This window comes from Saccoglossus kowalevskii, chromosome 11 (assembly GCF_978046115.1).
Source record: "Saccoglossus kowalevskii chromosome 11, keSacKowa6.1, whole genome shotgun sequence".
In the NCBI taxonomy this organism is placed as follows: Eukaryota; Metazoa; Hemichordata; class Enteropneusta; family Harrimaniidae; genus Saccoglossus; species Saccoglossus kowalevskii.
This window is the reverse complement of record NC_140651.1, coordinates 21,058,045-21,083,469: the sequence shown is the minus strand read 5'-3', so window position 1 is coordinate 21,083,469 and position 25,425 is coordinate 21,058,045. Positions and strand designations below refer to the sequence as shown.

Genomic DNA, 25,425 nt, shown 5'->3' with positions numbered 1-25,425 from the left:
TTTATTTCAAATTCGCTCAATACAAAGAATTGTCATTGTCTTCCCCGCCTCGTTAGCGCAGTAGGCAGCGCGTCAGTCTCATAATCTGAAGGTCGTGAGTTCGATCCTCACACGAGGCAGTAATTATGATTCGCAATTCAAACAGTGATGTTTGAAATATAATTTTTTACAATTATAACCAATTAAATATATTCATAATGCTAATATAGACGTTTTAAATGTCTTCCAAAAATATTTCAATTTTAATAAAAGCGATTACTAATTCGTGAAATGAAATACGATGCAAAACAATTGATATTTCAAATATACCTGAAGTTATTCGAAAAACTGAATTTATTTCAAATTCGCTCAATACAAAGAATTGTTATTGTCATTGCCGCCTCGTTAGCGCAGTAGGCAGCGCGTCAGTCTCATAATCTGAAGGTCGTGTGTTCGATCCTCACACGAGGCAGTAATTATGATTCACAATTCAAATACTAATGTTTGAAATATAATTTTTACAATTATAACCAATTAAATATATTCATAATGCTAATATAGACGTTTTAAATGTCTTCCAAAAATATTTCAATTTTAATAAAAGCGATTACTAATTCGTGAAATGAAATACGATGCAAAACAATTGATATTTCAAATATACCTGAAGTTATTCGAAAAACTGAATTTATTTCAAATTCGCTCAATACAAAGAATTGTTATTGTCATCGCCGCCTCGTTAGCGCAGTAGGCAGCGCGTCAGTCTCATAATCTGAAGGTCGTGAGTTCGATCCTCACACGAGGCAGTAATTATGATTCACAATTCAAACACTAATGTTTGAAATATAATTTTTACAATTATAACCAATTAAATATATCATAATGCTAATATAGACGTTTTAAATGTCTTCCAAAAATATTTCAATTTTAATAAAAGCGATTACTAATTCGTGAAATGAAATACGATGCAAAACAATTGATATTTCAAATATACCTGAAGTTATTCGAAAAACTGAATTTATTTCAAATTCGCTCAATACAAAGAATTGTTATTGTCATCGCCGCCTTGTTAGCGCAGTAGGCAGCGCGTCAGCCTCATAATCTGAAGGTCGTGAGTTCGATCCTCACACGAGGCAGTAATTATGATTCGCAATTCAAACAGTGATGTTTGAAATATAATTTTTTACAATTATAACCAATTAAATATATTCATAATGCTAATATAGACGTTTTAAATGTCTTCCAAAAATATTTCAATTTTAATATAAGCGATTACAAATTCGTGAAATGAAACACGATGCAAAACAATTGATATTTCAAATATACCTGAAGTTATTCGAAAAACTGAATTTATTTCAAATTCGCTCAATACAAAGAATTGTTATTGTCATCGCCGCCTTGTTTGCGCAGTAGGCAGCGCGTCAGTCTCATAATCTGAAGGTCGTGAGTTCGATCCTCACACGAGGCAGTAATTATGATTCACAATTTAAACAGTGATGTTTGAAATATGATTTTGTAAATTATAACCAATTAAATATATTCATAATGATAATATAGACGTTTGAAATGTCTTCCAAAAATATTTCAATTTTAATAAAAGCGATTACAAATTCGTGAAATGATAGACGATGCAATACAATTGATATTTCAAATATACGTGAAGTTATTCGAAAAACTGAATTTATTTCAAATTCGCTCAATACAAAGAATTGTTATTGTCATCGCCGCCTTGTTTGCGCAGTAGGCAGCGCGTCAGTCTCATAATCTGAAGGTCGTGAGTTCGATCCTCACACGAGGCAGTAATTATGATTCACAATTTAAACAGTGATGTTTGAAATATGATTTTGTAAATTATAACCAATTAAATATATTCATAATGATAATATAGACGTTTGAAATGTCTTCCAAAAATATTTCAATTTTAATAAAAGCGATTACAAATTCGTGAAATGATAGACGATGCAATACAATTGATATTTCAAATATACGTGAAGTTATTCGAAAAACTGAATTTATTTCAAATTCGCTCAATACAAGGAATTGTTATTGTCATCGCCGCCTTGTTAGCGCAGTAGGCATCGCGTTAGTCTCATAATCTGAAGGTCGTGAGTTCGATCCTCACACCAGGCAGTAATTATGATTCACAATTCAAACAGTGATGTTTGAAATATAATTTTTAAAATTATAACCAATTAAATATATTCATAATGCTAATATAGACGTTTGAAATGTCTTCCAAAAATATTTCAATTTTAATAAAAGCGATTACAAATTCGTGAAATGATAGACGATGCAATACAATTGATATTTCAAATATACGTGAAGTTATTCGAAAAACTGAATTTATTTCAAATTCGCTCAATACAAGGAATTGTTATTGTCATCGCCGCCTTGTTAGCGCAGTAGGCATCGCGTTAGTCTTATAATCTGAAGGTCGTGAGTTCGATCCTCACACGAGGCAGTAATTATGATTCACAATTCAAACAGTGATGTTTGAAATATAATTTTTAAAATTATAACCAATTAAATATATCCATAATGCTAATATAGACGTTTGAAATGTCTTCCAAAAATATTTCAATTTTAATAAAAGCGATTACAAATTCGTGAAATGATACGATGCAAAACAATTGATATTTCAAATATACCTGAAGTTATTCGAAAAACTGAATTTATTTCAAATTCGCTCAATACAAAGAATTGTTATTGCCATCGCCGCCTCGTTAGCGCAGTAGGCAGCGCGTCAGTCTCATAATCTGAAGGTCGTGAGTTCGATCCTCACACGAGGTAGTAATTATGATTCACAATTCAAACAGTGATGTTTGAAATATAATTTTTACAATTATAACCAATTAAATATATTCATAATGCTAATATAGACGTTTTAAATGTCTTCCAAAAATATTTCAATTTTAATAAAAGTGATTACAAATTCGTGAAATGATAGACGATGCAATACAATTGATATTTCAAATATACGTGAAGTTATTCGAAAAACTGAATTTATTTCAAATTCGCTCAATACAAAGAATTGTTATTGTCATCGCCGCCTTGTTAGCGCAGTAGGCAGCGCGTTAGTCTCATAATCTGAAGGTCGTGAGTTCGATCCTCACACGAGGCAGTAATTATGATTCGCAATTCAAACAGTGATGTTTGAAATATAATTTTTTACAATTATAACCAATTAAATATATTCATAATGCTAATATAGACGTTTTAAATGTCTTCCAAAAATATTTCAATTTTAATAAAAGCGATTACTAATTCGTGAAATGAAATACGATGCAAAACAATTGATATTTCAAATATACCTGAAGTTATTCGAAAAACTGAATTTATTTCAAATTCGCTCAATACAAAGAATTGTTATTGTCATCGCCGCCTCGTTAGCGCAGTAGGCAGCGCGTCAGTCTCATAATCTGAAGGTCGTGAGTTCGATCCTCACACGAGGCAGTAATTATGATTCACAATTCAAACACTAATGTTTGAAATATAATTTTTACAATTATAACCAATTAAATATATTGATTATGCTAATATAGACGTTTGAAATGTCTTCCAAAAATATTTCAATTTTAATAAAAGCGATTACAAATTCGTGAAATGATAGACGATGCAATACAATTGATATTTCAAATATACGTGAAGTTATTCGAAAAACTGAATTTATTTCAAATTCGCTCAATACAAGGAATTGTTATTGTCATCGCCGCCTTGTTAGCGCAGTAGGCATCGCGTTAGTCTCATAATCTGAAGGTCGTGAGTTCGATCCTCACACGAGGCAGTAATTATGATTCACAATTCAAACAGTGATGTTTGAAATATAATTTTTAAAATTATAACCAATTAAATATATTCATAATGCTAATATAGACGTTTGAAATGTCTTCCAAAAATATTTCAATTTTAATAAAAGCGATTACAAATTCGTGAAATGATAGACGATGCAATACAATTGATATTTCAAATATACGTGAAGTTATTCGAAAAACTGAATTTATTTCAAATTCGCTCAATACAAGGAATTGTTATTGTCATCGCCGCCTTGTTAGCGCAGTAGGCATCGCGTTAGTCTTATAATCTGAAGGTCGTGAGTTCGATCCTCACACGAGGCAGTAATTATGATTCACAATTCAAACAGTGATGTTTGAAATATAATTTTTAAAATTATAACCAATTAAATATATCCATAATGCTAATATAGACGTTTGAAATGTCTTCCAAAAATATTTCAATTTTAATAAAAGCGATTACAAATTCGTGAAATGAAATACGATGCAAAACAATTGATATTTCAAATATACCTGAAGTTATTCGAAAAACTGAATTTATTTCAAATTCGCTCAATACAAAGAATTGTTATTGCCATCGCCGCCTCGTTAGCGCAGTAGGCAGCGCGTCAGTCTCATAATCTGAAGGTCGTGAGTTCGATCCTCACACGAGGTAGTAATTATGATTCACAATTCAAACAGTGATGTTTGAAATATAATTTTTACAATTATAACCAATTAAATATATTCATAATGCTAATATAGACGTTTTAAATGTCTTCCAAAAATATTTCAATTTTAATAAAAGTGATTACAAATTCGTGAAATGATAGACGATGCAATACAATTGATATTTCAAATATACGTGAAGTTATTCGAAAAACTGAATTTATTTCAAATTCGCTCAATACAAAGAATTGTTATTGTCATCGCCGCCTTGTTAGCGCAGTAGGCAGCGCGTTAGTCTCATAATCTGAAGGTCGTGAGTTCGATCCTCACACGAGGCAGTAATTATGATTCGCAATTCAAACAGTGATGTTTGAAATATAATTTTTTACAATTATAACCAATTAAATATATTCATAATGCTAATATAGACGTTTTAAATGTCTTCCAAAAATATTTCAATTTTAATAAAAGCGATTACTAATTCGTGAAATGAAATACGATGCAAAACAATTGATATTTCAAATATACCTGAAGTTATTCGAAAAACTGAATTTATTTCAAATTCGCTCAATACAAAGAATTGTTATTGTCATCGCCGCCTCGTTAGCGCAGTAGGCAGCGCGTCAGTCTCGTAATCTGAAGGTCGTGAGTTCGATCCTCACACGAGGCAGTAATTATGATTCACAATTCAAACAGTGATGTTTGAAATATAATTTTTACAATTATAACCAATTAAATATATCCATAATGCTAATATAGACGTTTGAAATGTCTTCCAAAAATATTTCAATTTTAATAAAAGCGATTACAAATTCGTGAAATGATACGATGCAAAACAATTGATATTTCAAATATACCTGAAGTTATTCGAAAAACTGAATTTATTTCAAATTCGCTCAATACAAAGAATTGTTATTGCCATCGCCGCCTCGTTAGCGCAGTAGGCAGCGCGTCAGTCTCATAATCTGAAGGTCGTGAGTTCGATCCTCACACGAGGTAGTAATTATGATTCACAATTCAAACAGTGATGTTTGAAATATAATTTTTACAATTATAACCAATTAAATATATTCATAATGCTAATATAGACGTTTTAAATGTCTTCCAAAAATATTTCAATTTTAATAAAAGTGATTACAAATTCGTGAAATGATAGACGATGCAATACAATTGATATTTCAAATATACGTGAAGTTATTCGAAAAACTGAATTTATTTCAAATTCGCTCAATACAAAGAATTGTTATTGTCATCGCCGCCTTGTTAGCGCAGTAGGCAGCGCGTTAGTCTCATAATCTGAAGGTCGTGAGTTCGATCCTCACACGAGGCAGTAATTATGATTCGCAATTCAAACAGTGATGTTTGAAATATAATTTTTTACAATTATAACCAATTAAATATATTCATAATGCTAATATAGACGTTTTAAATGTCTTCCAAAAATATTTCAATTTTAATAAAAGCGATTACTAATTCGTGAAATGAAATACGATGCAAAACAATTGATATTTCAAATATACCTGAAGTTATTCGAAAAACTGAATTTATTTCAAATTCGCTCAATACAAAGAATTGTTATTGTCATCGCCGCCTCGTTAGCGCAGTAGGCAGCGCGTCAGTCTCATAATCTGAAGGTCGTGAGTTCGATCCTCACACGAGGCAGTAATTATGATTCACAATTCAAACACTAATGTTTGAAATATAATTTTTACAATTATAACCAATTAAATATATTGATTATGCTAATATAGACGTTTGAAATGTCTTCCAAAAATATTTCAATTTTAATAAAAGCGATTACAAATTCGTGAAATGATAGACGATGCAATACAATTGATATTTCAAATATACGTGAAGTTATTCGAAAAACTGAATTTATTTCAAATTCGCTCAATACAAGGAATTGTTATTGTCATCGCCGCCTTGTTAGCGCAGTAGGCATCGCGTTAGTCTCATAATCTGAAGGTCGTGAGTTCGATCCTCACACGAGGCAGTAATTATGATTCACAATTCAAACAGTGATGTTTGAAATATAATTTTTAAAATTATAACCAATTAAATATATTCATAATGCTAATATAGACGTTTGAAATGTCTTCCAAAAATATTTCAATTTTAATAAAAGCGATTACAAATTCGTGAAATGATAGACGATGCAATACAATTGATATTTCAAATATACGTGAAGTTATTCGAAAAACTGAATTTATTTCAAATTCGCTCAATACAAGGAATTGTTATTGTCATCGCCGCCTTGTTAGCGCAGTAGGCATCGCGTTAGTCTTATAATCTGAAGGTCGTGAGTTCGATCCTCACACGAGGCAGTAATTATGATTCACAATTCAAACAGTGATGTTTGAAATATAATTTTTAAAATTATAACCAATTAAATATATCCATAATGCTAATATAGACGTTTGAAATGTCTTCCAAAAATATTTCAATTTTAATAAAAGCGATTACAAATTCGTGAAATGAAATACGATGCAAAACAATTGATATTTCAAATATACCTGAAGTTATTCGAAAAACTGAATTTATTTCAAATTCGCTCAATACAAAGAATTGTTATTGCCATCGCCGCCTCGTTAGCGCAGTAGGCAGCGCGTCAGTCTCATAATCTGAAGGTCGTGAGTTCGATCCTCACACGAGGTAGTAATTATGATTCACAATTCAAACAGTGATGTTTGAAATATAATTTTTACAATTATAACCAATTAAATATATTCATAATGCTAATATAGACGTTTTAAATGTCTTCCAAAAATATTTCAATTTTAATAAAAGTGATTACAAATTCGTGAAATGATAGACGATGCAATACAATTGATATTTCAAATATACGTGAAGTTATTCGAAAAACTGAATTTATTTCAAATTCGCTCAATACAAAGAATTGTTATTGTCATCGCCGCCTTGTTAGCGCAGTAGGCAGCGCGTTAGTCTCATAATCTGAAGGTCGTGAGTTCGATCCTCACACGAGGCAGTAATTATGATTCGCAATTCAAACAGTGATGTTTGAAATATAATTTTTTACAATTATAACCAATTAAATATATTCATAATGCTAATATAGACGTTTTAAATGTCTTCCAAAAATATTTCAATTTTAATAAAAGCGATTACTAATTCGTGAAATGAAATACGATGCAAAACAATTGATATTTCAAATATACCTGAAGTTATTCGAAAAACTGAATTTATTTCAAATTCGCTCAATACAAAGAATTGTTATTGTCATCGCCGCCTCGTTAGCGCAGTAGGCAGCGCGTCAGTCTCGTAATCTGAAGGTCGTGAGTTCGATCCTCACACGAGGCAGTAATTATGATTCACAATTCAAACACTAATGTTTGAAATATAATTTTTACAATTATAACCAATTAAATATATTGATTATGCTAATATAGACGTTTGAAATGTCTTCCAAAAATATTTCAATTTTAATAAAAGCGATTACAAATTCGTGAAATGATAGACGATGCAATACAATTGATATTTCAAATATACGTGAAGTTATTCGAAAAACTGAATTTATTTCAAATTCGCTCAATACAAAGAATTGTTATTGTCATCGCCGCCTCGTTAGCGCAGTAGGCAGCGCGTCAGTCTCATAATCTGAAGGTCGTGAGTTCGATCCTCACATGAGGCAGTAATTATGATTCACAATTCAAACAGTGATGTTTGAAATATAATTTTTACAATTACAACCAATTAAATATATTCATAATGCTAATACAGACGTTTTAAATGTCTTCCAAAAATATTTCAATTTTAATAAAAGCGATTACAAATTCGTGAAATGAAATACGATGCAAAACAATTGATATTTCAAATATACCTGAAGTTATTCGAAAAACTGAATTTATTTCAAATTCGCTCAATACAAAGAATTGTTATTGTCATCGCCGCCTCGTTAGCGCAGTAGGCAGCGCGTCAGTCTCATAATCTGAAGGTCGTGAGTTCGATCCTCACACGAGGCAGTAATTATGATTCGCAATTCAAACAGTGATGTTTGAAATATATTTTTTTACAATTATAACCAATTAAATATATTCATAATGCTAATATAGACGTTTTAAATGTCTTCCAAAAATATTTCAATTTTAATAAAAGCGATTACAAATTCGTGAAATCAAACACGATGCAAAACAATTGATATTTCAAATATACCTGAAGTTATTCGAAAAACTGAATTTATTTCAAATTCGCTCAATACAAAGAATTGTTATTGTCATCGCCGCCTTGTTTGCGCAGTAGGCAGCGCGTCAGTCTCATAATCTGAAGGTCGTGAGTTCGATCCTCACACGAGGCAGTAATTATGATTCACAATTTAAACAGTGATGTTTGAAATATGAATTTTACAATTATAACCAATTAAATATATTGATTATGCTAATATAGACGTTTGAAATGTCTTCCAAAAATATTTCAATTTTAATAAAAGCGATTACAAATTCGTGAAATGATAGACGATGCAATACAATTGATATTTCAAATATACGTGAAGTTATTCGAAAAACTGAATTTATTTCAAATTCGCTCAATACAAAGAATTGTTATTGTCATCGCCGCCTCGTTAGCGCAGTAGGCAGCGCGTCAGTCTCATAATCTGAAGGTCGTGAGTTCGATCCTCACATGAGGCAGTAATTATGATTCACAATTCAAACAGTGATGTTTGAAATATAATTTTTACAATTACAACCAATTAAATATATTCATAATGCTAATTCAGACGTTTTAAATGTCTTCCAAAAATATTTCAATTTTAATAAAAGCGATTACAAATTCGTGAAATGAAATACGATGCAAAACAATTGATATTTCAAATATACCTGAAGTTATTCGAAAAACTGAATTTATTTCAAATTCGCTCAATACAAAGAATTGTTATTGTCATCGCCGCCTCGTTAGCGCAGTAGGCAGCGCGTCAGTCTCATAATCTGAAGGTCGTGAGTTCGATCCTCACACGAGGCAGTAATTATGATTCGCAATTCAAACAGTGATGTTTGAAATATATTTTTTTACAATTATAACCAATTAAATATATTCATAATGCTAATATAGACGTTTTAAATGTCTTCCAAAAATATTTCAATTTTAATAAAAGCGATTACAAATTCGTGAAATCAAACACGATGCAAAACAATTGATATTTCAAATATACCTGAAGTTATTCGAAAAACTGAATTTATTTCAAATTCGCTCAATAAAAAGAATTGTTATTGTCATCGCCGCCTCGTTAGCGCAGTAGGCAGCGCGTCAGTCTCATAATCTGAAGGTCGTGAGTTTGATCCTCACACGAGGCAGTAATTATGATTCACAATTCAAACACTAATGTTTGAAATATAATTTTTACAATTATAACCAATTAAATATATTGATTATGCTAATATAGACGTTTGAAATGTCTTCCAAAAATATTTGAATTTTAATAAAAGCGATTACAAATTCGTGAAATGATAGACGATGCAATACAATTGATATTTCAAATATACGTGAAGTTATTCGAAAAACTGAATTTATTTCAAATTCGCTCAATACAAAGAATTGTTATTGTCATCGCCGCCTCGTTAGCGCAGTAGGCAGCGCGTCAGTCTCATAATCTGAAGGTCGTGAGTTCGATCCTCACACGAGGTAGTAATTATGATTCACAATTCAAACGGTGATGTTTGAAATATAATTTTTACAATTATAACCAATTAAATATATTCATAATGCTAATATAGACGTTTGAAATGTCTTCCAAAAATATTTCAATTTTAATATAAGCGATTACAAATTCGTGAAATGAAACACGATGCAAAACAATTGATATTTCAAATATACCTGAAGTTATTCGAAAAACTGAATTTATTTCAAATTCGCTCAATACAAAGAATTGTTATTGTCATCGCCGCCTTGTTTGCGCAGTAGGCAGCGCGTCAGTCTCATAATCTGAAGGTCGTGAGTTCGATCCTCACACGAGGCAGTAATTATGATTCGCAATTCAAACAGTGATGTTTGAAATATAATTTTTTACAATTATAACCAATTAAATATATTCATAATGCTAATATAGACGTTTTAAATGTCTTGCAAAAATATTTCAATTTTAATAAAAGCGATTACAAATTCGTGAAATGAAATACGATGCAAAACAATTGATATTTCAAATATACCTGAAGTTATTCGAAAAACTGAATTTATTTCAAATTCGCTCAATACAAAGAATTGTTATTGTCATCGCCGCCTCGTTAGCGCAGAAGACAGCGCGTCAGTCTCATAATCTGAAGTTTGTGAGTTCGATCCTCACACGAGGCAGTAATTATGATTCACAATTCAAACACTAATGTTTGAAATATAATTTTTACAATTATAACCAATTAAATATATTGATTATGCTAATATAGACGTTTGAAATGTCTTCAAAAAATATTTCAATTTTAATAAAAGCGATTACAAATTCGTGAAATGATAGACGATGCAATACAATTGATATTTCAAATATACGTGAAGTTATTCGAAAAACTGAATTTATTTCAAATTCGCTCAATACAAAGAATTGTTATTGTCATCGCCGCCTCGTTAGCGCAGTAGGCAGCGCGCCAGTCTCATAATCTGAAGGTCGTGAGTTCGATCCTCACACGAGGCAGTAATTATGATTCGCAATTCAAACAGTGATGTTTGAAATATAATTTTTTACAATTATAACCAATTAAATATATTCATAATGCTAATATAGACGTTTGAAATGTCTTCCAAAAATATTTCAATTTTAATATAAGCGATTACAAATTCGTGAAATGAAACACGATGCAAAACAATTGATATTTCAAATATACCTGAAGTTATTCGAAAAACTGAATTTATTTCAAATTCGCTCAATACAAAGAATTGTCATTGTCATCGCCGCCTCGTTAGCGCAGTAGGCAGCGCGTCAGTCTCATAATCTGAAGGTCGTGAGTTCGATCCTCACACGAGGCAGTAATTATGATTCACAATTCAAACACTAATGTTTGAAATATAATTTTTACAATTATAACCAATTAAATATGTTGATTATGCTAATATAGACGTTTGAAATGTCTTCCAAAAATATTTCAATTTTAATAAAAGCGATTACAAATTCGTGAAATGATAGACGATGCAATACAATTGATATTTCAAATATACGTGAAGTTATTCCAAAAACTGAATATATTTTAAATTCGCCCAATACAAAGAATTATGTTTTGTCGTCGCCGTCTCGTTAGCGCAGTAGGCAGCGCGTCAGTCTCATAATCTGAAGGTCGTGAGTTCGATCCTCACACGAGGCAGTAATTATGATTCGCAATTCAAACAGTGATGTTTGAAATATAATTTTTTACAATTATAACCAATTAAATATATTCATAATGCTAATATAGACGTTTTAAATGTCTTCCAAAAATATTTCAATTTTAATAAAAGCGATTACTAATTCGTGAAATGAAATACGATGCAAAACAATTGATATTTCAAATATACCTGAAGTTATTCGAAAAACTGAATTTATTTCAAATTCGCTCAATACAAAGAATTGTTATTGTCATCGCCAACTTGTTAGCGCAGTAGGCAGCGCGTCAGTCTCATAATCTGAAGGTCGTGTGTTCGATCCTCACACGAGGCAGTAATTATGATTCACAATTCAAATACTAATGTTTGAAATATAATTTTTACAATTATAACCAATTAAATATATTCATAATGCTAATATAGACGTTTTAAATGTCTTCCAAAAATATTTCAATTTTAATAAAAGCGATTACTAATTCGTGAAATGAAATACGATGCAAAACAATTGATATTTCAAATATACCTGAAGTTATTCGAAAAACTGAATTTATTTCAAATTCGCTCAATACAAAGAATTGTTATTGTCATCGCCGCCTCGTTAGCGCAGTAGGCAGCGCGTCAGTCTCATAATCTGAAGGTCGTGAGTTCGATCCTCACACGAGGTAGTAATTATGATTCACAATTCAAACGGTGATGTTTGAAATATAATTTTTACAAAAATAACCAATTAAATATATTCATAATGCTAATATAGACGTTTGAAATGTCTTCCAAAAATATTTCAATTTTAATATAAGCGATTACAAATTCGTGAAATGAAACACGATGCAAAACAATTGATATTTCAAATATACCTGAAGTTATTCGAAAAACTGAATTTATTTCAAATTCGCTCAATACAAAGAATTGTTATTGTCATCGCCGCCTTGTTTGCGCAGTAGGCAGCGCGTCAGTCTCATAATCTGAAGGTCGTGAGTTCGATCCTCACACGAGGCAGTAATTATGATTCGCAATTCAAACAGTGATGTTTGAAATATAATTTTTTACAATTATAACCAATTAAATATATTCATAATGCTAATATAGACGTTTTAAATGTCTTCCAAAAATATTTCAATTTTAATAAAAGCGATTACAAATTCGTGAAATGAAATACGATGCAAAACAATTGATATTTCAAATATACCTGAAGTTATTCGAAAAACTGAATTTATTTCAAATTCGCTCAATACAAAGAATTGTTATTGTCATCGCCGCCTCGTTAGCGCAGTAGACAGCGCGTCAGTCTCATAATCTGAAGTTTGTGAGTTCGATCCTCACACGAGGCAGTAATTATGATTCACAATTCAAACACTAATGTTTGAAATATAATTTTTACAATTATAACCAATTAAATATATTGATTATGCTAATATAGACGTTTGAAATGTCTTCAAAAAATATTTCAATTTTAATAAAAGCGATTACAAATTCGTGAAATGATAGACGATGCAATACAATTGATATTTCAAATATACGTGAAGTTATTCGAAAAACTGAATTTATTTCAAATTCGCTCAATACAAAGAATTGTTATTGTCATCGCCGCCTCGTTAGCGCAGTAGGCAGCGCGCCAGTCTCATAATCTGAAGGTCGTGAGTTCGATCCTCACACGAGGCAGTAATTATGATTCGCAATTCAAACAGTGATGTTTGAAATATAATTTTTTACAATTATAACCAATTAAATATATTCATAATGCTAATATAGACGTTTGAAATGTCTTCCAAAAATATTTCAATTTTAATATAAGCGATTACAAATTCGTGAAATGAAACACGATGCAAAACAATTGATATTTCAAATATACCTGAAGTTATTCGAAAAACTGAATTTATTTCAAATTCGCTCAATACAAAGAATTGTCATTGTCATCGCCGCCTCGTTAGCGCAGTAGGCAGCGCGTCAGTCTCATAATCTGAAGGTCGTGAGTTCGATCCTCACACGAGGCAGTAATTATGATTCACAATTCAAACACTAATGTTTGAAATATAATTTTTACAATTATAACCAATTAAATATGTTGATTATGCTAATATAGACGTTTGAAATGTCTTCCAAAAATATTTCAATTTTAATAAAAGCGATTACAAATTCGTGAAATGATAGACGATGCAATACAATTGATATTTCAAATATACGTGAAGTTATTCCAAAAACTGAATATATTTTAAATTCGCCCAATACAAAGAATTATGTTTTGTCGTCGCCGCCTCGTTAGCGCAGTAGGCAGCGCGTCAGTCTCATAATCTGAAGGTCGTGAGTTCGATCCTCACACGAGGCAGTAATTATGATTCGCAATTCAAACAGTGATGTTTGAAATATAATTTTTTACAATTATAACCAATTAAATATATTCATAATGCTAATATAGACGTTTTAAATGTCTTCCAAAAATATTTCAATTTTAATAAAAGCGATTACTAATTCGTGAAATGAAATACGATGCAAAACAATTGATATTTCAAATATACCTGAAGTTATTCGAAAAACTGAATTTATTTCAAATTCGCTCAATACAAAGAATTGTTATTGTCATCGCCGCCTTGTTAGCGCAGTAGGCAGCGCGTCAGTCTCATAATCTGAAGATCGTGAGTTCGATCCTCACACGAGGCAGTAATTATGATTCGCAATTCAAACAGTGATGTTTGAAATATAATTTTTTACAATTATAACCAATTAAATATATTCATAATGCTAATATAGACGTTTTAAATGTCTTCCAAAAATATTTCAATTTTAATAAAAGCGATTACTAATTCGTGAAATGAAATACGATGCAAAACAATTGATATTTCAAATATACCTGAAGTTATTCGAAAAACTGAATTTATTTCAAATTCGCTCAATACAAAGAATTGTTATTGTCATCGCCGCCTCGTTAGCGCAGTAGGCAGCGCGTCAGTCTCATAATCTGAAGGTCGTGTGTTCGATCCTCACACGAGGCAGTAATTATGATTCACAATTCAAATACTAATGTTTGAAATATAATTTTTACAATTATAACCAATTAAATATATTCATAATGCTAATATAGACGTTTTAAATGTCTTCCAAAAATATTTCAATTTTAATAAAAGCGATTACTAATTCGTGAAATGAAATACGATGCAAAACAATTGATATTTCAAATATACCTGAAGTTATTCGAAAAACTGAATTTATTTCAAATTCGCTCAATACAAAGAATTGTTATTGTCATCGCCGCCTTGTTAGCGCAGTAGGCAGCGCGTTAGTCTCATAATCTGAAGGTCGTGAGTTCGATCCTCACACGAGGCAGTAATTATGATTCACAATTCAAACAGTGATGTTTGAAATATAATTTTTACAATTATAACCAATTAAATATATTCATAATGCTAATATAGACGTTTGAAATGTCTTCCAAAAATATTTCAATTTTAATAAAAGCGATTACAAATTCGTGAAATGAAACACGATGCAAAACAATTGATATTTCAAATATACCTGAAGTTATTCGAAAAACTGAATTTATTTCAAATTCGCTCAATACAAAGAATTGTTATTGTCATCGCCGCCTCGTTAGCGCAGTAGGCAGCGCGTCAGTCTCATAATCTGAAGGTCGTGAGTTCGATCCTCACATGAGGCAGTAATTATGATTCACAATTCAAACAGTGCTGTTTGAAATATAATTTTTACAATTATAACCAATTAAATATATTCATAATGCTAATACAGACGTTTTAAATGTCTTCCAAAAATATTTCAATTTTAATATAAGCGATTACAAATTCGTGAAATGAAATACGATGCAAAACAATTGATATTTCAAATATACCTGAAGTTATTCGAAAAACTGAATTTATTTCAAATTCGCTCAATACAAAGAATTGTTATTGTCATCGCCGCCTCGTTAGCGCAGTAGGCAGCGCGTCAGTCTCATAATCTGAAGGTCGTGAGTTCGATCCTCACACGAGGCAGTAATTATGATTCACAATTCAAACACTAATGTTTGAAATATAATTTTTACAATTATAACCAATTAAATATATTGATTATGCTAATATAGACGTTTGAAATGTCTTCCAAAAATATTTGAATTTTAATAAAAGCGATTACAAATTCGTGAAATGATAGACGATGCAATACAATTGATATTTCAAATATACGTGAAGTTATTCGAAAAACTGAATTTATTTCAAATTCGCTCAATACAAAGAATTGTTATTGTCATCGCCGCCTCGTTAGTGCAGTAGGCAGCGCGTCAGTCTCATAATCTGAAGGTCGTGAGTTCGATCCTCACATGAGGCAGTAATTATGATTCACAGTTCAAACAGTGATGTTTGAAATATAATTTTTACAATTATAACCAATTAAATATATTCATAATACTAATACAGACGTTTTAAATGTCTTCCAAAAATATTTCAATTTTAATATAAGCGATTACAAATTCGTGAAATGAAATACGATGCAAAACAATTGATATTTCAAATATACCTGAAGTTATTCGAAAAACTGAATTTATTTCAAATTCGCTCAATACAAAGAATTGTTATTGTCATCGCCGCCTCGTTAGCGCAGTAGGCAGCGCGTCAGTCTCATAATCTGAAGGTCGTGAGTTCGATCCTCACACGAGGCAGTAATTATGATTCGCAATTCAAACAGTGATGTTTGAAATATAATTTTTTACAATTATAACCAATTAAATATATTCATAATGCTAATATAGACGTTTTAAATGTCTTCCAAAAATATTTCAATTTTAATAAAAGCGATTACAAATTCGTGAAATCAAACACGATGCAAAACAATTGATATTTCAAATATACCTGAAGTTATTCGAAAAACTGAATTTATTTCAAATTCGCTCAATACAAAGAATTGTTATTGTCATCGCCGCCTCGTTAGCGCAGTAGGCAGCGCGTCAGTCTCATAATCTGAAGGTCGTGAGTTCGATCCTCACACGAGGTAGTAATTATGATTCACAATTCAAACAGTGATGTTTGAAATATAATTTTTACAATTATAACCAATTAAATATATTCATAATGCTAATATAGACGTTTTAAATGTCTTCCAAAAATATTTCAATTTTAATAAAAGTGATTACAAATTCGTGAAATGATAGACGATGCAATACAATTGATATTTCAAATATACGTGAAGTTATTCGAAAAACTGAATTTATTTCAAATTCGCTCAATACAAAGAATTGTTATTGTCATCGCCGCCTTGTTAGCGCAGTAGGCAGCGCGTTAGTCTCATAATCTGAAGGTCGTGAGTTCGATCCTCACACGAGGCAGTAATTATGATTCACAATTCAAACAGTGATGTTTGAAATATAATTTTTACAATTATAACCAATTAAATATATTCATAATGCTAATATAGACGTTTGAAATGTCTTCCAAAAATATTTCAATTTTAATAAAAGCGATTACAAATTCGTGAAATGAAATACGATGCAAAACAATTGATATTTCAAATATACCTGAAGTTATTCGAAAAACTGAATTTATTTCAAATTCGCTCAATACAAAGAATTGTTATTGCCATCGCCGCCTCGTTAGCGCAGTAGGCAGCGCGTCAGTCTCATAATCTGAAGGTCGTGAGTTCGATCCTCACACGAGGCAGTAATTATGATTCGCAATTCAAACAGTGCTGTTTGAAATATAATTTTTACAATTATAACCAATTAAATATGTTCATAATGCTAATACAGACGTTTTAAATGTCTTCCAAAAATATTTCAATTTTAATATAAGCGATTACAAATTCGTGAAATGAAATACGATGCAAAACAATTGATATTTCAAATATACCTGAAGTTATTCGAAAAACTGAATTTATTTCAAATTCGCTCAATACAAAGAATTGTTATTGCCATCGCTGCCTCGTTAGCGCAGTAGGCAGCGCGTCAGTCTCATAATCTGAAGGTCGTGAGTTCGATCCTCACACGAGGTAGTAATTATGATTCACAATTCAAACAGTGATGTTTGAAATATAATTTTTACAATTATAACCAATTAAATATATTCATAATGCTAATATAGACGTTTTAAATGTCTTCCAAAAATATTTCAATTTTAATAAAAGTGATTACAAATTCGTGAAATGATAGACGATGCAATACAATTGATATTTCAAATATACGTGAAGTTATTCGAAAAACTGAATTTATTTCAAATTCGATCAATACAAAGAATTGTTATTGTCATCGCCGCCTTGTTAGCGCAGTAGGCAGCGCGTTAGTCTCATAATCTGAAGGTCGTGAGTTCGATCCTCACACGAGGCAGTAATTATGATTCACAATTCAAACAGTGATGTTTGAAATATAATTTTTACAATTATAACCAATTAAATATATTCATAATGCTAATATAGACGTTTGAAATGTCTTCCAAAAATATTTCAATTTTAATAAAAGCGATTACAAATTCGTGAAATGAAATACGATGCAAAACAATTGATATTTCAAATATACCTGAAGTTATTCGAAAAACTGAATTTATTTCAAATTCGCTCAATACAAAGAATTGTTATTGCCATCGCCGCCTCGTTAGCGCAGTAGGCAGCGCGTCCGTCTCATAATCTGAAGGTCGTGAGTTTGATCCTCACACGAGGTAGTAATTATGATTCACAATCCAAACAGTGATGTTTGAAATATAATTTTTACAATTATAACCAATTAAATATATTCATAATGCTAATATAGACGTTTGAAATGTCTTCCAAAAATATTTCAATTTTAATATAAGCGATTACAAATTCGTGAAATGAAACACGATGCAAAACAATTGATATTTCAAATATACCTGAAGTTATTCGAAAAACTGAATTTATTTCAAATTCGCTCAATACAAAGAATTGTTATTGTCATCGCCGCCTCGTTAGCGCAGTAGGCAGCACGTCAGTCTCATAATCTGAAGGTCGTGAGTTCGATCCTCACACGAGGCAGTAATTATGATTCACAATTCAAACACTAATGTTTGAAATATAATTTTTACAATTATAACCAATTAAATATATTGATTATGCTAATATAGACGTTTGAAATGTCTTCCAAAAATATTTGAATTTTAATAAAAGCGATTACAAATTCGTGAAATGATAGACGATGCAATACAATTGATATTTCAAATATACGTGAAGTTATTCGAAAAACTGAATTTATTTCAAATTCGCTCAATACAAAGAATTGTTATTGTCATCGCCGCCTCGTTAGTGCAGTAGGCAGCGCGTCAGTCTCATAATCTGAAGGTCGTGAGTTCGATCCTCACATGAGGCAGTAATTATGATTCACAATTCAAACAGTGATGTTTGAAATATAATTTTTACAATTATAACCAATTAAATATATTCATAATACTAATACAGACGTTTTAAATGTCTTCCAAAAATATTTCAATTTTAATATAAGCGATTACAAATTCGTGAAATGAAATACGATGCAAAACAATTGATATTTCAAATATACCTGAAGTTATTCGAAAAACTGAATTTATTTCAAATTCGCTCAATACAAAGAATTGTTATTGTCATCGCCGCCTCGTTAGCGCAGTAGGCAGCGCGTCAGTCTCATAATCTGAAGGTCGTGAGTTCGATCCTCACACGAGGAAGTAATTATGATTCGCAATTCAAACAGTGATGTTTGAAATATAATTTTTTACAATTATAACCAATTAAATATATTCATAATGCTAATATAGACGTTTTAAATGTCTTCCAAAAATATTTCAATTTTAATAAAAGCGATTACAAATTCGTGAAATCAAACACGATGCAAAACAATTGATATTTCAAATATACCTGAAGTTATTCGAAAAACTGAATTTATTTCAAATTCGCTCAATACAAAGAATTGTTATTGTCATCGCCGCCTTGTTAGCGCAGTAGGCAGCGCGTTAGTCTCATAATCTGAAGGTCGTGAGTTCTATCCTCACACGAGGCAGTAATTATGATTCACAATTCAAACAGTGATGTTTGAAATATAATTTTTACAATTATAACCAATTAAATATATTCATAATGCTAATATAGACGTTTGAAATGTCTTCCAAAAATATTTCAATTTTAATAAAAGCGATTACAAATTCGTGAAATGAAATACGATGCAAAACAATTGATATTTCAAATATACCTGAAGTTATTCGAAAAACTGAATTCATTTCAAATTCGCTTAATACAAAGAATTGTTATTGCCATCGCCGCCTCGTTAGCGCAGTAGGCAGCGCGTCAGTCTCATAATCTGAAGGTCGTGAGTTCGATCCTCACACGAGGTAGTAATTATGATTCACAATTCAAACAGTGATGTTTGAAATATAATTTTTACAATTATAACCAATTAAATATATTCATAATGCTAATATAGACGTTTGAAATGTCTTCCAAAAATATTTCAATTTTAATATAAGCGATTACAAATTCGTGAAATGAAACACGATGCAAAACAATTGATATTTCAAATATACCTGAAGTTATTCGAAAAACTGAATTTATTTCAAATTCGCTCAATACAAAGAATTGTTATTGTCATCGCCTCCTCGTTAGCGCAGTAAGCAGCGCGTCAGTCTCATAATCTGAAGGTCGTGAGTTCGATCCTCACATGAGGCAGTAATTATGATTCACAATTCAAACACTAATGTTTGAAATATAATTTTTACAATTATAACCAATTAAATATATTCATAATGCTAATATAGACGTTTTAAATGTCTTCCAAAAATATTTCAATTTTAATATAAGCGATTACAAATTCTTGAAATGAAATACGATGCAAAACAATTGATATTTCAAATATACCTGAAGTTATTCGAAAAACTGAATTTATTTCAAATTCGCTCAATACAAAGAATTGTTATTGTCATCGCCGCCTCGTTAGCGCAGTAGGCAGCGCGTCAGTCTCATAATCTGAAGGTCGTGAGTTCGATCCTCACATGAGGCAGTAATTATGATTCGCAATTCAAACAGTGATGTTTGAAATATAATTTTTTACAATTATAACCAATTAAATATATTCATAATGCTAATATAGACGTTTTAAATGTCTTCCAAAAATATTTCAATTTTAATAAAAGCGATTACAAATTCGTGAAATCAAACACGATGCAAAACAATTGATATTTCAAATATACCTGAAGTTATTCGAAAAACTGAATTTATTTCAAATTCGCTCAATACAAAGAATTGTTATTGTCATCGCCGCCTTGTTAGCGCAGTAGGCAGCGCGTTAGTCTCATAATCTGAAGGTCGTGAGTTCTATCCTCACACGAGGCAGTAATTATGATTCACAATTCAAACAGTGATGTTTGAAATATAATTTTTACAATTATAACCAATTAAATATATTCATAATGCTAATATAGACGTTTGAAATGTCTTCCAAAAATATTTCAATTTTAATAAAAGCGATTACAAATTCGTGAAATGAAATACGATGCAAAACAATTGATATTTCAAATATACCTGAAGTTATTCGAAAAACTGAATTCATTTCAAATTCGCTTAATACAAAGAATTGTTATTGCCATCGCCGCCTCGTTAGCGCAGTAGGCAGCGCGTCAGTCTCATAATCTGAAGGTCGTGAGTTCGATCCTCACACGAGGTAGTAATTATGATTCACATTTCAAACAGTGATGTTTGAAATATAATTTTTACAATTATAACCAATTAAATATATTCATAATGCTAATATAGACGTTTGAAATGTCTTCCAAAAATATTTCAATTTTAATATAAGCGATTACAAATTCGTGAAATGAAATACGATGCAAAACAATTGATATTTCAAATATACCTGAAGTTATTCGAAAAACTGAATTTATTTCAAATTCGCTCAATACAAAGAATTGTTATTGTCATCGCCTCCTCGTTAGCGCAGTAAGCAGCGCGTCAGTCTCATAATCTGAAGGTCGTGAGTTCGATCCTCACATGAGGCAGTAATTATGATTCACAATTCAAACACTAATGTTTGAAATATAATTTTTACAATTATAACCAATTAAATATATTCATAATGCTAATATAGACGTTTTAAATGTCTTCCAAAAATATTTCAATTTTAATATAAGCGATTACAAATTCTTGAAATGAAATACGATGCAAAACAATTGATATTTCAAATATACCTGAAGTTATTCGGAAAACTGAATTTATTTCAAATTCGCTCAATACAAAGAATTGTTATTGTCATCGCCTCCTCGTTAGCGCAGTAAGCAGCGCGTCAGTCTCATAATCTGAAGGTCGTGAGTTCGATCCTCACATGAGGCAGTAATTATGATTCACAATTCAAACACTAATGTTTGAAATATAATTTTTACAATTATAACCAATTAAATATATTCATAATGCTAATATAGACGTTTTAAATGTCTTCCAAAAATATTTCAATTTTAATATAAGCGATTACAAATTCTTGAAATGAAATACGATGCAAAACAATTGATATTTCAAATATACCTGAAGTTATTCGGAAAACTGAATTTATTTCAAATTCGCTCAATACAAAGAATTGTTATTGTCATCGCCGCCTCGTAAGCGCTGTAGGCAGCGCGTCAGTCTCATAATCTGAAGGTCGTGAGTTCGATCCTCACATGAGGCAGTAATTATGATTCACAATTCAGACAGTGATGTTTGAAATATTATTTTTACAATTATAACCAATTAAATACATTCATAATGCTAATATAGACGTTTTAAATGTCTTCCAAAAATATTTCAATTTTAATATAAGCGATTACAAATTCGTGAAATGAAATACGATGCAAAACAATTGATATTTCAAATATACCTGAAGTTATTCGAAAAACTGAATTTATTTCAAATTCGCTCAATACAAAGAATTTTTATTGTCATCGCCGCATCGTTAGCGCAGTAGGCAGCGCGTCAGTCTCATAATCTGAAGGTCGTGAGTTCGATCCTCACACGAGGCAGTAATTATGATTCGCAATTCAAACAGTGATGTTTGAAATATAATTTTTTACAATTATAACCAATTAAATATATTCATAATGCTAATATAGACGTTTTAAATGTCTTCCAAAAATATTTCAATTTTAATATAAGCGATTACAAATTCGTGAAATGAAATACGATGCAAAACAATTGATATTTCAAATATACCTGAAGTTATTCGAAAAACTGAATTTATTTCAAATTCGCTCAATACAAAGAATTGTTATTGCCATCGCCGCCTCGTTAGCGCAGTAGGCAGCGCGTCCGTCTCATAATCTGAAGGTCGTGAGTTTGATCCTCACACGTGGTAGTAATTATGATTCACAATCCAAACAGTGATGTTTGAAATATAATTTTTACAATTATAACCAATTAAATATATTCATAATGCTAATATAGACGTTTGAAATGTCTTCCAAAAATATTTCAATTTTAATATAAGCGATTACAAATTCGTGAAATGAAACACGATGCAAAACAATTGATATTTCAAATATACCTGAAGTTATTCGAAAAACTGAATTTATTTCAAATTCGCTCAATACAAAGAATTGTTATTGTCATCGCCGCCTCGTTAGCGCAGTAGGCAGCACGTCAGTCTCATAATCTGAAGGTCGTGAGTTCGATCCTCACACGAGGCAGTAATTATGATTCACAATTCAAACACTAATGTTTGAAATATAATTTTTACAATTATAACCAATTAAATATATTGATTATGCTAATATAGACGTTTGAAATGTCTTCCAAAAATATTTGAATTTTAATAAAAGCGATTACAAATTCGTGAAATGATAGACGATGCAATACAATTGATATTTCAAATATACGTGAAGTTATTCGAAAACCTGAATTTATTTCAAATTCGCTCAATACAAAGAATTGTTATTGTCATCGCCGCCTCGTTAGTGCAGTAGGCAGCGCGTCAGTCTCATAATCTGAAGGTCGTGAGTTCGATCCTCACATGAGGCAGTAATTATGATTCACAATTCAAACAGTGATGTTTGAAATATAATTTTTACAATTATAACCAATTAAATATATTCATAATACTAATACAGACGTTTTAAATGTCTTCCAAAAATATTTCAATTTTAATATAAGCGATTACAAATTCGTGAAATGAAATACGATGCAAAACAATTGATATTTCAAATATACCTGAAGTTATTCGAAAAACTGAATTTATTTCAAATTCGCTCAATACAAAGAATTGTTATTGTCATCGCCGCCTTGTTAGCGCAGTAGGCAGCGCGTTAGTCTCATAATCTGAAGGTCGTGAGTTCGATCCTCACACGAGGCAGTAATTATGATTCGCAATTCAAACAGTGATGTTTGAAATATAATTTTTTACAATTATAACCAATTAAATATATTCATAATGCTAATATAGACGTTTTAAATGTCTTCCAAAAATATTTCGATTTTAATATAAGCGATTGCAAATTCGTGAAATGAAACACGATGCAAAAAAATTGATATTTCAAATATACCTGAAGTTATTTGAAAAACTGAATTTATTTCAAATTCGCTCAATACAAAGAATTGTTATTGTCAGCGCCGCCTTGTTATCGCAGTAGGCAGCGCGTTAGTCTCATAATCTGAAGGTCGTGAGTTCGATCCTCACACGAGGCAGTAATTATGATTCGCAATTCAAACAGTGATGTTTGAAATATAATTTTTTACAATTATAACCAATTAAATATATTCATAATGCTAATATAGACGTTTTAAATGTCTTCCAAAAATATTTCAATTTTAATAAAAGCGATTACAAATTCGTGAAATGAAACACGATGCAAAACAATTGATATTTCAAATATACCTGAAGTTATTCGAAAAATTGAATTCATTTCAAATTCGCTCAATACAAAGAATTGTTATTGCCATCGCCGCCTCGTTAGCGCAGTAGGCAGCGCGTCAGTCTCATAATCTGAAGGTCGTGAGTTCGATCCTCACACGAGGTAGTAATTATGATTCACAATTCAAACACTGATGTTTGAAATATACATTTATAAATTATAACCAATTAAATATATTCATAATGCTAATATAGACGTTTGAAATGTCTTCCAAAAATATTTCAATTTTAATAAAAGCGATTACAAATTCGTGAAATGATAGACGATGCAATACAATTGATATTTCAAATACACGTGAAGTTATTCGAAAAACTGAATTTATTTTTAATTCGCCCAATACAAAGAATTATTATTGTCGTCGCCGCCTCGTTAGCGCAGTAGGCATCACTTTAGTCTTATTATCTGAAGGTCGTGAGTTCGATCCTCACACGAGGCAGTAATTATGATTCACAATTCAAACTGTGATGTTTGAAATATAATTTTTACAATTATAACCAATTAAATACATTCACTATGCTAATATAGACGTTTGAAATGTCTTCCAAAAATATTTCAATTTTAATAAAAGCGATTACAAATTCGTGAAATGATAGACGATGCAGTACTTTGCTGTACTTTGCCACCACTTTGCAGTACATTGCCACCACTTTGTAGTACTTTGCCGTACTTTGCCATACTTTGCAGTACTGTGCCACTACTTTGCCGTACTTTGCCACTACTTTGCATTACTTTGCCGTACTTTGCCACTACTTTTCAGTACTTTGCAACTACTTCGCAGTACTTTGCCACTGCTTTTCAGCACTTTGCCACTACTGTTCAGCACTTTGCCACTACTTTTCAGCACATTGCCACTACTTTTCACTGCTTTTCCACTACTTTCAGTACTTTGCCATACTTTG

At 31.0% G+C, this 25,425-nt stretch overlaps 63 non-coding genes across 63 annotated transcripts; all 63 read left to right on the top strand.

The window, feature by feature from the left end:
- Nucleotides 1-46: 46 nt before the first annotated feature.
- On the top strand, nucleotides 47-119 carry TRNAM-CAU (transfer RNA methionine (anticodon CAU)). Its single transcript has one exon. It is a non-coding gene; the product is annotated as a tRNA-Met (tRNA).
- A 259-nt stretch (nucleotides 120-378) lies between these two features.
- On the top strand, nucleotides 379-451 carry TRNAM-CAU (transfer RNA methionine (anticodon CAU)). The gene has a single exon. It is a non-coding gene; the product is annotated as a tRNA-Met (tRNA).
- A 258-nt stretch (nucleotides 452-709) lies between these two features.
- TRNAM-CAU (transfer RNA methionine (anticodon CAU)) lies at nucleotides 710-782 on the top strand. The gene has a single exon. It is a non-coding gene; the product is annotated as a tRNA-Met (tRNA).
- Nucleotides 783-1,039: 257 nt separating this feature from the next.
- Nucleotides 1,040-1,112, top strand: TRNAM-CAU (transfer RNA methionine (anticodon CAU)). Its single transcript has one exon. It is a non-coding gene; the product is annotated as a tRNA-Met (tRNA).
- A 259-nt stretch (nucleotides 1,113-1,371) lies between these two features.
- On the top strand, nucleotides 1,372-1,444 carry TRNAM-CAU (transfer RNA methionine (anticodon CAU)). Its single transcript has one exon. It is a non-coding gene; the product is annotated as a tRNA-Met (tRNA).
- Nucleotides 1,445-1,702: 258 nt separating this feature from the next.
- On the top strand, nucleotides 1,703-1,775 carry TRNAM-CAU (transfer RNA methionine (anticodon CAU)). Its single transcript has one exon. It is a non-coding gene; the product is annotated as a tRNA-Met (tRNA).
- A 589-nt stretch (nucleotides 1,776-2,364) lies between these two features.
- On the top strand, nucleotides 2,365-2,437 carry TRNAI-UAU (transfer RNA isoleucine (anticodon UAU)). The gene has a single exon. It is a non-coding gene; the product is annotated as a tRNA-Ile (tRNA).
- A 256-nt stretch (nucleotides 2,438-2,693) lies between these two features.
- On the top strand, nucleotides 2,694-2,766 carry TRNAM-CAU (transfer RNA methionine (anticodon CAU)). The gene has a single exon. It is a non-coding gene; the product is annotated as a tRNA-Met (tRNA).
- Nucleotides 2,767-3,024: 258 nt separating this feature from the next.
- On the top strand, nucleotides 3,025-3,097 carry TRNAM-CAU (transfer RNA methionine (anticodon CAU)). Its single transcript has one exon. It is a non-coding gene; the product is annotated as a tRNA-Met (tRNA).
- A 259-nt stretch (nucleotides 3,098-3,356) lies between these two features.
- Nucleotides 3,357-3,429, top strand: TRNAM-CAU (transfer RNA methionine (anticodon CAU)). Its single transcript has one exon. It is a non-coding gene; the product is annotated as a tRNA-Met (tRNA).
- Nucleotides 3,430-3,687: 258 nt separating this feature from the next.
- Nucleotides 3,688-3,760, top strand: TRNAM-CAU (transfer RNA methionine (anticodon CAU)). Its single transcript has one exon. It is a non-coding gene; the product is annotated as a tRNA-Met (tRNA).
- Nucleotides 3,761-4,018: 258 nt separating this feature from the next.
- On the top strand, nucleotides 4,019-4,091 carry TRNAI-UAU (transfer RNA isoleucine (anticodon UAU)). Its single transcript has one exon. It is a non-coding gene; the product is annotated as a tRNA-Ile (tRNA).
- Nucleotides 4,092-4,349: 258 nt separating this feature from the next.
- On the top strand, nucleotides 4,350-4,422 carry TRNAM-CAU (transfer RNA methionine (anticodon CAU)). The gene has a single exon. It is a non-coding gene; the product is annotated as a tRNA-Met (tRNA).
- A 258-nt stretch (nucleotides 4,423-4,680) lies between these two features.
- Nucleotides 4,681-4,753, top strand: TRNAM-CAU (transfer RNA methionine (anticodon CAU)). Its single transcript has one exon. It is a non-coding gene; the product is annotated as a tRNA-Met (tRNA).
- Nucleotides 4,754-5,012: 259 nt separating this feature from the next.
- Nucleotides 5,013-5,085, top strand: TRNAT-CGU (transfer RNA threonine (anticodon CGU)). The gene has a single exon. It is a non-coding gene; the product is annotated as a tRNA-Thr (tRNA).
- Nucleotides 5,086-5,341: 256 nt separating this feature from the next.
- TRNAM-CAU (transfer RNA methionine (anticodon CAU)) lies at nucleotides 5,342-5,414 on the top strand. Its single transcript has one exon. It is a non-coding gene; the product is annotated as a tRNA-Met (tRNA).
- A 258-nt stretch (nucleotides 5,415-5,672) lies between these two features.
- Nucleotides 5,673-5,745, top strand: TRNAM-CAU (transfer RNA methionine (anticodon CAU)). Its single transcript has one exon. It is a non-coding gene; the product is annotated as a tRNA-Met (tRNA).
- A 259-nt stretch (nucleotides 5,746-6,004) lies between these two features.
- On the top strand, nucleotides 6,005-6,077 carry TRNAM-CAU (transfer RNA methionine (anticodon CAU)). Its single transcript has one exon. It is a non-coding gene; the product is annotated as a tRNA-Met (tRNA).
- A 258-nt stretch (nucleotides 6,078-6,335) lies between these two features.
- TRNAM-CAU (transfer RNA methionine (anticodon CAU)) lies at nucleotides 6,336-6,408 on the top strand. The gene has a single exon. It is a non-coding gene; the product is annotated as a tRNA-Met (tRNA).
- A 258-nt stretch (nucleotides 6,409-6,666) lies between these two features.
- Nucleotides 6,667-6,739, top strand: TRNAI-UAU (transfer RNA isoleucine (anticodon UAU)). The gene has a single exon. It is a non-coding gene; the product is annotated as a tRNA-Ile (tRNA).
- Nucleotides 6,740-6,997: 258 nt separating this feature from the next.
- On the top strand, nucleotides 6,998-7,070 carry TRNAM-CAU (transfer RNA methionine (anticodon CAU)). The gene has a single exon. It is a non-coding gene; the product is annotated as a tRNA-Met (tRNA).
- A 258-nt stretch (nucleotides 7,071-7,328) lies between these two features.
- On the top strand, nucleotides 7,329-7,401 carry TRNAM-CAU (transfer RNA methionine (anticodon CAU)). Its single transcript has one exon. It is a non-coding gene; the product is annotated as a tRNA-Met (tRNA).
- Nucleotides 7,402-7,660: 259 nt separating this feature from the next.
- TRNAT-CGU (transfer RNA threonine (anticodon CGU)) lies at nucleotides 7,661-7,733 on the top strand. Its single transcript has one exon. It is a non-coding gene; the product is annotated as a tRNA-Thr (tRNA).
- Nucleotides 7,734-7,991: 258 nt separating this feature from the next.
- Nucleotides 7,992-8,064, top strand: TRNAM-CAU (transfer RNA methionine (anticodon CAU)). Its single transcript has one exon. It is a non-coding gene; the product is annotated as a tRNA-Met (tRNA).
- Nucleotides 8,065-8,322: 258 nt separating this feature from the next.
- Nucleotides 8,323-8,395, top strand: TRNAM-CAU (transfer RNA methionine (anticodon CAU)). The gene has a single exon. It is a non-coding gene; the product is annotated as a tRNA-Met (tRNA).
- A 259-nt stretch (nucleotides 8,396-8,654) lies between these two features.
- TRNAM-CAU (transfer RNA methionine (anticodon CAU)) lies at nucleotides 8,655-8,727 on the top strand. Its single transcript has one exon. It is a non-coding gene; the product is annotated as a tRNA-Met (tRNA).
- Nucleotides 8,728-8,985: 258 nt separating this feature from the next.
- TRNAM-CAU (transfer RNA methionine (anticodon CAU)) lies at nucleotides 8,986-9,058 on the top strand. The gene has a single exon. It is a non-coding gene; the product is annotated as a tRNA-Met (tRNA).
- A 258-nt stretch (nucleotides 9,059-9,316) lies between these two features.
- On the top strand, nucleotides 9,317-9,389 carry TRNAM-CAU (transfer RNA methionine (anticodon CAU)). Its single transcript has one exon. It is a non-coding gene; the product is annotated as a tRNA-Met (tRNA).
- Nucleotides 9,390-9,648: 259 nt separating this feature from the next.
- Nucleotides 9,649-9,721, top strand: TRNAM-CAU (transfer RNA methionine (anticodon CAU)). Its single transcript has one exon. It is a non-coding gene; the product is annotated as a tRNA-Met (tRNA).
- A 258-nt stretch (nucleotides 9,722-9,979) lies between these two features.
- TRNAM-CAU (transfer RNA methionine (anticodon CAU)) lies at nucleotides 9,980-10,052 on the top strand. The gene has a single exon. It is a non-coding gene; the product is annotated as a tRNA-Met (tRNA).
- A 258-nt stretch (nucleotides 10,053-10,310) lies between these two features.
- Nucleotides 10,311-10,383, top strand: TRNAM-CAU (transfer RNA methionine (anticodon CAU)). Its single transcript has one exon. It is a non-coding gene; the product is annotated as a tRNA-Met (tRNA).
- A 590-nt stretch (nucleotides 10,384-10,973) lies between these two features.
- TRNAM-CAU (transfer RNA methionine (anticodon CAU)) lies at nucleotides 10,974-11,046 on the top strand. The gene has a single exon. It is a non-coding gene; the product is annotated as a tRNA-Met (tRNA).
- Nucleotides 11,047-11,305: 259 nt separating this feature from the next.
- TRNAM-CAU (transfer RNA methionine (anticodon CAU)) lies at nucleotides 11,306-11,378 on the top strand. The gene has a single exon. It is a non-coding gene; the product is annotated as a tRNA-Met (tRNA).
- A 259-nt stretch (nucleotides 11,379-11,637) lies between these two features.
- TRNAM-CAU (transfer RNA methionine (anticodon CAU)) lies at nucleotides 11,638-11,710 on the top strand. Its single transcript has one exon. It is a non-coding gene; the product is annotated as a tRNA-Met (tRNA).
- A 590-nt stretch (nucleotides 11,711-12,300) lies between these two features.
- Nucleotides 12,301-12,373, top strand: TRNAM-CAU (transfer RNA methionine (anticodon CAU)). Its single transcript has one exon. It is a non-coding gene; the product is annotated as a tRNA-Met (tRNA).
- A 258-nt stretch (nucleotides 12,374-12,631) lies between these two features.
- TRNAM-CAU (transfer RNA methionine (anticodon CAU)) lies at nucleotides 12,632-12,704 on the top strand. Its single transcript has one exon. It is a non-coding gene; the product is annotated as a tRNA-Met (tRNA).
- Nucleotides 12,705-12,963: 259 nt separating this feature from the next.
- Nucleotides 12,964-13,036, top strand: TRNAM-CAU (transfer RNA methionine (anticodon CAU)). The gene has a single exon. It is a non-coding gene; the product is annotated as a tRNA-Met (tRNA).
- A 258-nt stretch (nucleotides 13,037-13,294) lies between these two features.
- Nucleotides 13,295-13,367, top strand: TRNAM-CAU (transfer RNA methionine (anticodon CAU)). The gene has a single exon. It is a non-coding gene; the product is annotated as a tRNA-Met (tRNA).
- Nucleotides 13,368-13,626: 259 nt separating this feature from the next.
- On the top strand, nucleotides 13,627-13,699 carry TRNAM-CAU (transfer RNA methionine (anticodon CAU)). The gene has a single exon. It is a non-coding gene; the product is annotated as a tRNA-Met (tRNA).
- Nucleotides 13,700-13,958: 259 nt separating this feature from the next.
- TRNAM-CAU (transfer RNA methionine (anticodon CAU)) lies at nucleotides 13,959-14,031 on the top strand. Its single transcript has one exon. It is a non-coding gene; the product is annotated as a tRNA-Met (tRNA).
- A 259-nt stretch (nucleotides 14,032-14,290) lies between these two features.
- On the top strand, nucleotides 14,291-14,363 carry TRNAM-CAU (transfer RNA methionine (anticodon CAU)). The gene has a single exon. It is a non-coding gene; the product is annotated as a tRNA-Met (tRNA).
- Nucleotides 14,364-14,622: 259 nt separating this feature from the next.
- On the top strand, nucleotides 14,623-14,695 carry TRNAM-CAU (transfer RNA methionine (anticodon CAU)). Its single transcript has one exon. It is a non-coding gene; the product is annotated as a tRNA-Met (tRNA).
- Nucleotides 14,696-14,953: 258 nt separating this feature from the next.
- TRNAM-CAU (transfer RNA methionine (anticodon CAU)) lies at nucleotides 14,954-15,026 on the top strand. The gene has a single exon. It is a non-coding gene; the product is annotated as a tRNA-Met (tRNA).
- A 258-nt stretch (nucleotides 15,027-15,284) lies between these two features.
- Nucleotides 15,285-15,357, top strand: TRNAM-CAU (transfer RNA methionine (anticodon CAU)). The gene has a single exon. It is a non-coding gene; the product is annotated as a tRNA-Met (tRNA).
- A 258-nt stretch (nucleotides 15,358-15,615) lies between these two features.
- TRNAM-CAU (transfer RNA methionine (anticodon CAU)) lies at nucleotides 15,616-15,688 on the top strand. Its single transcript has one exon. It is a non-coding gene; the product is annotated as a tRNA-Met (tRNA).
- A 258-nt stretch (nucleotides 15,689-15,946) lies between these two features.
- TRNAM-CAU (transfer RNA methionine (anticodon CAU)) lies at nucleotides 15,947-16,019 on the top strand. The gene has a single exon. It is a non-coding gene; the product is annotated as a tRNA-Met (tRNA).
- Nucleotides 16,020-16,277: 258 nt separating this feature from the next.
- On the top strand, nucleotides 16,278-16,350 carry TRNAM-CAU (transfer RNA methionine (anticodon CAU)). Its single transcript has one exon. It is a non-coding gene; the product is annotated as a tRNA-Met (tRNA).
- Nucleotides 16,351-16,609: 259 nt separating this feature from the next.
- TRNAM-CAU (transfer RNA methionine (anticodon CAU)) lies at nucleotides 16,610-16,682 on the top strand. Its single transcript has one exon. It is a non-coding gene; the product is annotated as a tRNA-Met (tRNA).
- A 258-nt stretch (nucleotides 16,683-16,940) lies between these two features.
- On the top strand, nucleotides 16,941-17,013 carry TRNAM-CAU (transfer RNA methionine (anticodon CAU)). Its single transcript has one exon. It is a non-coding gene; the product is annotated as a tRNA-Met (tRNA).
- A 258-nt stretch (nucleotides 17,014-17,271) lies between these two features.
- On the top strand, nucleotides 17,272-17,344 carry TRNAM-CAU (transfer RNA methionine (anticodon CAU)). The gene has a single exon. It is a non-coding gene; the product is annotated as a tRNA-Met (tRNA).
- Nucleotides 17,345-17,602: 258 nt separating this feature from the next.
- Nucleotides 17,603-17,675, top strand: TRNAM-CAU (transfer RNA methionine (anticodon CAU)). Its single transcript has one exon. It is a non-coding gene; the product is annotated as a tRNA-Met (tRNA).
- Nucleotides 17,676-17,933: 258 nt separating this feature from the next.
- Nucleotides 17,934-18,006, top strand: TRNAM-CAU (transfer RNA methionine (anticodon CAU)). Its single transcript has one exon. It is a non-coding gene; the product is annotated as a tRNA-Met (tRNA).
- A 589-nt stretch (nucleotides 18,007-18,595) lies between these two features.
- TRNAM-CAU (transfer RNA methionine (anticodon CAU)) lies at nucleotides 18,596-18,668 on the top strand. Its single transcript has one exon. It is a non-coding gene; the product is annotated as a tRNA-Met (tRNA).
- Nucleotides 18,669-18,926: 258 nt separating this feature from the next.
- TRNAM-CAU (transfer RNA methionine (anticodon CAU)) lies at nucleotides 18,927-18,999 on the top strand. Its single transcript has one exon. It is a non-coding gene; the product is annotated as a tRNA-Met (tRNA).
- Nucleotides 19,000-19,257: 258 nt separating this feature from the next.
- Nucleotides 19,258-19,330, top strand: TRNAM-CAU (transfer RNA methionine (anticodon CAU)). Its single transcript has one exon. It is a non-coding gene; the product is annotated as a tRNA-Met (tRNA).
- Nucleotides 19,331-19,920: 590 nt separating this feature from the next.
- On the top strand, nucleotides 19,921-19,993 carry TRNAM-CAU (transfer RNA methionine (anticodon CAU)). The gene has a single exon. It is a non-coding gene; the product is annotated as a tRNA-Met (tRNA).
- A 589-nt stretch (nucleotides 19,994-20,582) lies between these two features.
- On the top strand, nucleotides 20,583-20,655 carry TRNAM-CAU (transfer RNA methionine (anticodon CAU)). Its single transcript has one exon. It is a non-coding gene; the product is annotated as a tRNA-Met (tRNA).
- Nucleotides 20,656-21,245: 590 nt separating this feature from the next.
- On the top strand, nucleotides 21,246-21,318 carry TRNAM-CAU (transfer RNA methionine (anticodon CAU)). Its single transcript has one exon. It is a non-coding gene; the product is annotated as a tRNA-Met (tRNA).
- A 1,251-nt stretch (nucleotides 21,319-22,569) lies between these two features.
- On the top strand, nucleotides 22,570-22,642 carry TRNAM-CAU (transfer RNA methionine (anticodon CAU)). Its single transcript has one exon. It is a non-coding gene; the product is annotated as a tRNA-Met (tRNA).
- Nucleotides 22,643-23,232: 590 nt separating this feature from the next.
- TRNAM-CAU (transfer RNA methionine (anticodon CAU)) lies at nucleotides 23,233-23,305 on the top strand. Its single transcript has one exon. It is a non-coding gene; the product is annotated as a tRNA-Met (tRNA).
- Nucleotides 23,306-23,563: 258 nt separating this feature from the next.
- TRNAM-CAU (transfer RNA methionine (anticodon CAU)) lies at nucleotides 23,564-23,636 on the top strand. Its single transcript has one exon. It is a non-coding gene; the product is annotated as a tRNA-Met (tRNA).
- A 258-nt stretch (nucleotides 23,637-23,894) lies between these two features.
- Nucleotides 23,895-23,967, top strand: TRNAM-CAU (transfer RNA methionine (anticodon CAU)). The gene has a single exon. It is a non-coding gene; the product is annotated as a tRNA-Met (tRNA).
- Nucleotides 23,968-24,558: 591 nt separating this feature from the next.
- Nucleotides 24,559-24,631, top strand: TRNAM-CAU (transfer RNA methionine (anticodon CAU)). The gene has a single exon. It is a non-coding gene; the product is annotated as a tRNA-Met (tRNA).
- Nucleotides 24,632-25,425: the final 794 nt, after the last annotated feature.